This window comes from Perissodus microlepis, chromosome 7 (assembly GCF_051167445.1).
Source record: "Perissodus microlepis isolate ML-2025 ecotype Zambia chromosome 7, ASM5116744v1, whole genome shotgun sequence".
Lineage (NCBI taxonomy): Eukaryota > Metazoa > Chordata > Actinopteri > Cichliformes > Cichlidae > Perissodus > Perissodus microlepis.
Genome location: NC_140467.1, coordinates 30,694,114 through 30,701,984, shown reverse-complemented (window position 1 = coordinate 30,701,984; position 7,871 = coordinate 30,694,114).

Sequence of the window (7,871 nt, the reverse complement as noted above, 5' to 3'; positions counted from 1 at the left end):
TATTCTGCTTATATTTCTGTACAATAAAAGAAATGTTGGTATGTGCAGGTGTCATATTTCCATCTTGCAGCAACTGTGTTACTATTTGTGGAGGAGTTTCTGAATTTCTGTTTCAGATCTGCGAGGTTCTGGCTGGAATCTGAATACAAATAGTTCATGTGAATTTCTATATAGTGCTTTATGCATGTTCCATTTGCAACAATCCCAACAGTTAATCTGTTAATCTGAATAAATGTGCAAAGCAATGTTATAATTTAAAGTTGTTACCAGAAGACACCACATTAGTGACTCTTTAACAACTCTACATCCTCAAAGTTTGGTCCTTTCTTCCTTGTTTGTTTCCTGATATGTGTCTCACTGGGCGAAGCCAGTCGCCTGTCAATCACCTGAGATGTGATTATAAGCAGCAGCTCAGACACACGGAGCGGATGCTACACCACAAAACCAATTCATCTCTCATCAGCTGCTCATAAACAGTCCATCGATAGCCTCGCTGAGATCGTCTGCGTCCAGAACGAGTCCGCAACAACTCACGCGTTGTCGGGGAGTCATTTATTGATGTGCACGGATATAAAATATTTATCATCAAGAAGCTCTTCGTTTGGAAACTTGATCAATCGTTATACCCTCCGGTGTACAAATCACGGCGGTTAAGAGCGGAATCGTACCGACGCCTTTGAGACATCAAACACGGGAATGTATTGATCTCATTTTTGAAATGGAGCATGAAACTGATGTGAACAGGGACATGGGAGGTTTTCTCAGAGTAAGGAGAATTTAAAAATATATTATGCTTCTTTTAATGGGAGAAACAGTTTGTCTCTCTCTGCCTTTTACTAAGGGGTCCATGATTCAGGCGGTAAGTGTAGAGATGGGGTGCTTTGCTCAGTGGCACATGTGCACACAAATGTATACACAGGTTTCAGCCTTCAGTAAACTGAGCTTCACTGGACCTTAGTGTAGCATGTCCACACAGAGATGTTAACCAAGAACACAGCTTTGGATACATGACTGCAAAGAAAGCTTTGAAAAAGTTTCCAGAACCCTGCTGGACCGTAAGTCATACAGATTCAGTTTGATAGTTTGAATTTAGCCAGAAAGTTTGAATTGTATCCTAAAGACAGCCGGGAAACATTTCACACTGAAATATAACATTTTTGTTTCTGCCCAGTTCCTGTATGAAACTACCTTTATCTCCTAAAATGGTCCTACTATATTTTTCCTTATTTCTGTGATAGGCAAACATCACCAAAACACTGAGTCAATAGTAGTCGTAGCAGTTGACGACAGCTGGACAGATGTTGTTGTTTCCTCGTACGGTACAATTACAGGACAAGAAAAAGCCAATTTCCGTCTCCATTGTGGCTGATTAGTTTGTCAAGAGTTTCTTATTTTCTTAACAAATTACAAAATATTTCTAACACAGTTCTTGTACACAAACTTCTCCCTGTCAGAAAGTCCAAACACACCAACATGTCTCCAACATTGTTGGCAAAAAACAAAAGACTAGGATTCAGGGCTGGACTGGGACAAAAAAATCGGCCCGGGCATTTTGACTAGAGATCGGCCCACCAAAAATGTGACGTCATTCAGGGGTAAAACCGCAAAGGATTCTGGGAACATGTGGCAAGAGGTACTAGCGCATGCAGGCTTTCAATTGAACTCAGTTACACAGCGATAAAAAGAAACACAAAAAATGGCAAGAAGCTGTTGTATTATTAACTGCAATAGCCGGTGTTGTGCCAAAAGGTGATTGTCTGCCAAAAACTGATTTCCGGTATTTGCCAAAAACTGATTGCTCGTATTTAAATTGCTATAAGTAACTTGTTGGGCTATAATATGTGAAACATATGTCAAATGCATCCCTCATGGATGACATAAAGTCATCTCTCCATCTCCATCTCTCTCTCCTGCTCTTTTATTTCTCTCTCTTGCTCCATCTCTCTCTGCTGCTCTTCTGTCTCCTCTGTCACAGACTTCTCCACTTTTGATGATAAATCAGCCTGGTGCAACATGTAAGGATTGGCACAATTTGTTAAGATTTTGAGGAGTTTGAGAAACTAACCTTAAGCATAAAATAAAATTTACTATCAGTAACTTCATAGCACCCGCCCAGCAGTATATAAACTCCGTCATGCTAGCTAGTACGCAGTACCAGTTATTCTAAGCGACTGTAAAAAGTCAGCACAACGAAAACAAACTACAACTAAACTTGGTTTATATCTGACACAGATAGACAGCAGGTCATAACTTCTTACCTGAAGTTCAGTTCCTCTGCCACTATGACCGGTGGCCGCCTCGGGTCTCTCCTCCTCTTGCCTCCCCTTTCCCTTATCCACCTGCTGGCCTCCACCACTTGCTGATGTTGCTAAATCTGTGGAAGCTATGCCATAGCTACCGCCAAACAATTCAGTTATTTTTACACATTTGGCAGCGTCTGCCTGAAGGGCTTGTTTCTTTTTGGCCCTAATTTTTTCTGCACCTCCTTTCCTTTTTTTTGTTCTCCATTTTCTTTAGTTCGTCTATAAGATTGCTAAACAAGGGGGAGGGTGCATCCGACCTCCTCGGCTGTAATTGGTCCAGCCCAGAGTCGATCATGACCAATTGGCCAATCCAACACCTTTCATTATTTATACCCTTCCAAAAAAAAAAAAAAAAAATCGATCGGCCCATAAAAACAAAAAATCGCCAGCGGCCCACCCGGTATGCCCGGTATGCCCGATGGCCAGTCCAGCTATGCTAGGATTTGAGAAACAACGTTTAATGGACGGTTATTTTATGTTGAAATAAAATAAACAGTGGATGTGCACATTAAACGTGGCCAATGTTTCAGATAATGATGTTGGTCTTTTTGACTCATTTTCAGTCCAGTCCTTACACCTGACCATTTCTGTTTGTCTGTTTGTTAAGCCTCTTCACACTGACCTAATTTGGGAGGAACCAGTGTTGTATCTAAACATAACAGACAAATCAGCAAAGAACCAATTTTCACTTGCATTTTTAGGCTCTTTGTTACTACCAGCTTGTCACAAAAACACATCATTTGTTCTCATTTCTTTCACTGAATCTATGAGAAGTGCCAAAGATAGCAGTTCGACAGGTCTAAAATAGTATTTCTGCACCAACAAGGCGATTCACAAAGGGCTATCAGCTGAAAACTCAGCATATCTCAGCATGGTGTGCAGTCTGTCCTTAAAACAGTGAGGAAACTGGACACGTGGAGGATAAAAGAAGAAGTGACCTAAAAAAAACTCTCCAGCAGTTGAACAGTATCTGGCACAGGACCTGAGAGATGCATCTGGCCCTTCAGTTGATGCATCTACTGTTTACTGAAGCCTCATCAGAAACGGTCTCAGTGGAAGGGTGGCTGTCAGTAAGCAATTCTTAAGAAAGGTAAACAGGAAGTGAAGGCTGAGTGTGCCAAATTACACCAGAACTGGACCAAGAATTAGTGGCAGTATGTCTTATGGAGCAATGAATCCAAATTTGACATTTTTTATTCAATTGTTGTCAGTATGGAAGCTGTTAAAATTGTGCATGCAGAAAAGCACCATCAGTGATCCACCATCATATACCATTTGGAAAGCATCTATTTGGCAGCAGCTTCACTTTTCAGTATGACAGTGATCTTGAACACACTTCCAATGCAGTAAACAACCAAAACAAAACGCACAATTGAAACACTATAAGTCAAAGACTGGCCTCCCTGAATTTTAACGTTATTGAAGCAGCGTGGGAACAAAAGGCAGCCAATATCTAAAGAAGAGCTCTGTACTAAATATTGTCTTTCAAGCTAAAGTCATTCAAATTATATATTTATCCAGAAGAACTCATCAGAAATGAGGGGAACCGCGACAGTCTGCTACAACCTGCAGCTGGTGAGCTGACCTCCTGAAAGTGTCAGCACTGAGCACAAACAGGTGCAGTGTAAGCCCTGAGGGGAAAACACGGTTCAGTCAGTTCTATCAGCACTCGTTTGAAGCTAAAGGCAGAGCTGAAGGGCCGTTATTGTGTTCTGCTTTCTGCGTCTTCTTCTTTTTCTTAAAGAAAAGACAAGAAACTGATCAAGCCCTGAGCAATTGCAGCTAGAGGCCAAGATCACTGTTGGGCATTTTCTGCAGTTTGGCTTACACAGAAATTAATGATTGCAGCAGCCTCTTTGCAACCAATTTCACCCAGGGACAGCCAGCAACCAGTCCTAGTGACTAATGGTTGCCAGGGTGGTGCCAGTCACTCATTAGGCCTGTGTGCCTGAGGCCTAAATTATAGTTTATACTACTATTTACTGTTTTACTGTTTGTACTGTTGATGATGGCAGTGGAAAAGGAGCACTAAGGCAAGAGCAAGGTTAAGCTTCAAGTCCTTCATGTGACCATTTTCCCCAAGACTCATTCTCCTGGTCTTTGTGGATTCCTTAGACCAAGGTGGATCAAACAGGAGTTCCAGTTTAGCGGTCTATCTTATCTATCTGGGGATGAATTTAAATATAACCTCGGATTTTTCACCTCCTCTCTGTTCTCCCTCCCCATCCTCACCGACTTTAACAGCAAACTCCAAGCTTGTCGGAGCTAAACACTCATTTTTGATCTCCTCGCTCGGAACTTAAGATCGACTTTCCTTCGTATCTTTCTTTAAACGTCGACACCAGAGGCCTTTGTCCCACGTTTAAGTATGCATAGATACTTTCTCAGGATTAAAGTGAATTTAGCAGGTTGACAGCTCTGATGTTCAAATGTGCTGCTGCTGCTGCTGTCAGGAGGCTCTGAGGAAAGATACGGGAGGGTATAAGTGGACTACTTAAAACTGTTTGTAGGGATAAAGATCTGCAAGTAGGCTGCAGTGAGATGTTTAAGGTTAAATCTGAATTCAAAACACAGATTGGGGGGGAAAAACCTCCACGGGGATAACTTAGGGGTAGGATTAAATGCCTAAACCAGTTTTGTTGTTGTTTTAATTTTTACATCACTTAATGAAGGATAAAACATTATTTTAGACCTTTTAGTACGTCTTATTTTTAAATGAAGATTAAGACCTGGTTTAGATTTAAGATTAAAGGTTCAGATAACGGATTATATCAGTAGGGATCCTCACAGGGATAGTGTGTGTCCTAAAAGAGGACAGATGGGTCGTTTCCAGTAACTCCCCCGACCCACACACACACACACGCTCACACACACTCAGACTGATGCAGTGACACTTTGATGCACAGAGGAGAGATTAAAGGTCAAAACCCTGGAGGGTCAGAAGACACGTGTGGAGGCGAAATGGTCTAAATAGACTGTGTGTGTTTGCCCCAGAGGCAGATGTGCATAGAAATAAAAGTTACTGTGTGGTGTGTTTTGTTTTTTTATTTGGAGTTGGAATTACAAAAGTTATGTTTTTATGGCCAGAATTTAAGGCTTAGGACCACCAGAATAACCCAAACCCTGCAGTTGCAGGGTGGGTCCCACCTTAAAGCAGATGGGCTTTAGCAGCAGAAGACCGCAGTTACAATTTACACAGGCTCAACAAAACTGGACAATAGAAGGTTGAGTCAGAATTTGAAGTAAAAATCACAAAAACACTCCATGTCGCAAAGCTCAAACCATCAAACTGGTTTCTTGAGTAGAGTACCTTTGAAATGATTCACATCATGGATGTGCAGCCGACAAATCTGCAGACCAAAATCTCAGAGGAATGTTTCCAGCACCTTGCTGAATTTATGCCATAAAGAATTAAGGTAAAAGGGGGTCTAATCTAAAACACCAGATTATTGGGGTAAGCTTGTTTTTTCCATGTGTTTGTTTGTTAGAATCATATTTGATGTGTACTTTAGATGTTGTATACTCTATGGGTTTACATATCAGTTAAAAAAAAACTAAGACAAATCTCAGATTGAAGGGTTAATTAACTCTTTATAATATATTAAAATGTTTTATTGTCCGCACAGTATAAAAGCATCTGTATATTAACCAATAAGTACTGAGGCCACTAAAAGTTGTATTAAATTATAATAAAATATAAATTGAATGTTATATAGTGAGCAATCTGCTCCTACATTTCTTAAGTGCTACAAAAACCATGCAGACAATCTATTAATCTTGGAGTCAATTTATAATAAAGCCAATTTGTTCCTTATTAAATCCGATGAAATAAAGCTTGTGGTTCTTTACCATTTCGGGATGGTTGTACAACTGCCTCTTTCTCATGCAGCTTTCAAGTTCCCAAACTAAGAGAAAAGTAAAAACTTTGCCCTGAATCAGATTTAAGTGGAGCTGATGAACTTTTCTTTGGTTTCTGTATGATGAATAACGAGGTCATTCCACAGAAGGCAGGAGGTTTACGCTGCGCTCGATGGAGAAAAGCCTCCACGCTGGCGGATGAAAGGAATTAAGAGAAGCAGGGAGGAGGAAGGAGGCCTAAATTTGCTGCATAAGTAATTTTTGATCAATATATAACATTAGAAAGTTCTTTCTTTCATCTTTTCATCAATAGTTCATCACTGTACATGGTCAGAACACTGCAAGAAGTGAGGCAAATTTATTTGAACCAAAACAGGTGGTCAGAACATCTGGATACTTTACCTGTGCCATCTTCTTTGTATACAGTACCCAAAAACAAGCACTGATATGGTTTCTGACCAAAACTTTGGTCCTTCTAACATTGATGGCTTTGATTGTTTGCAGTTAATTTAGCAAAGAACAAACAACTGACAGTGAAAATAACAACTTTTTTCTTTTTTTATTTTTCCTTAAAATGTTTTAATATTATATGCAATTTCCTCAAGTAAAAAGTTATAAAGTAGAAAAAACTGCTAAAGGTCGCTTGTCAGATGAGCTTGCAAGCTAATTCAACAACACTGTAACAGTTTATTTAGAAGACATGTAGGTACACATCCCATCCACTCCTGTCTGAAAGCCACTGCTGTACAGCTGCTAGCTGCTAGCTAAAGTTGTACACATCCCACGCTCAGTGGTAACCATCTTGCCAACGTAAAAGAAAGGGCAGGGACCAATATGTTTTAGCTAATAGCCAACTAGCTATCTAGTCACAGCAGATAACTAGTCACGGCAGATCTTTTTCGGGCTTTGAAAAAGTGAAATCAGTGTTGTATGGTGTTTATGCAAAACTGTTGTCTTTATTGTAGAAGATTTGAATAAACACAACAGCAAATGTCTGCAAAATATGGCAGCTAGCACGACAACAACACTGAATTGCTGCACTTCTTGTTCTCCTGTAAGCAAACAACTTGAATTTTGGATTTAAGATTAAATTCACATATTACAGTACCCAGAACAAGTTAGGTAGACTACACCAGTGGTCCCCAACCCCCGGGCCTCGGACCGGTATCGGTCCGTGAGTCGTTTGGTACCGGGCCGCGAGAGTTGAGGCTCAGGTGTGAAATGTATGGTTTTCAGGGTTTTATCGGTTTTCAGCGTTATTTTGTTATCGTTTTTGTCGTTAACTTGGTTTTCCTGGGTCTTTTCACGCGTGTTATGAATAAATCTTATTTTTTCGGTACCGGTACTAGTTTTATTTTGTTGTATTTATCCGCGACACCTTAAAGGCCGGTCCGTGAAAATATTGTCGGGCATAAACCGGTCCGTGGCGCAAAAAAGGTTGGGGACCGCTGGACTACACTAAACCTATCGAAGAGAAAAGTAAAATGGCAGAAATTACAACAAATTGCCGCACTTCTGGACACTAAGAGCGACCATAACTTCTAAAATAAACATCACTTTGTATTCAATAAGAGGTTAAACTACCAATTGAGATCTCATTAGAAAATTAGGGCGGTTTGGGGTCTTCACTCACCCCCGTTCTGTTAACCGTCAGGGGTGGGGGGCTGGGAAGAGGTGCTGGCCGTCGGATTGGGGTCTGGGATGCGGGGC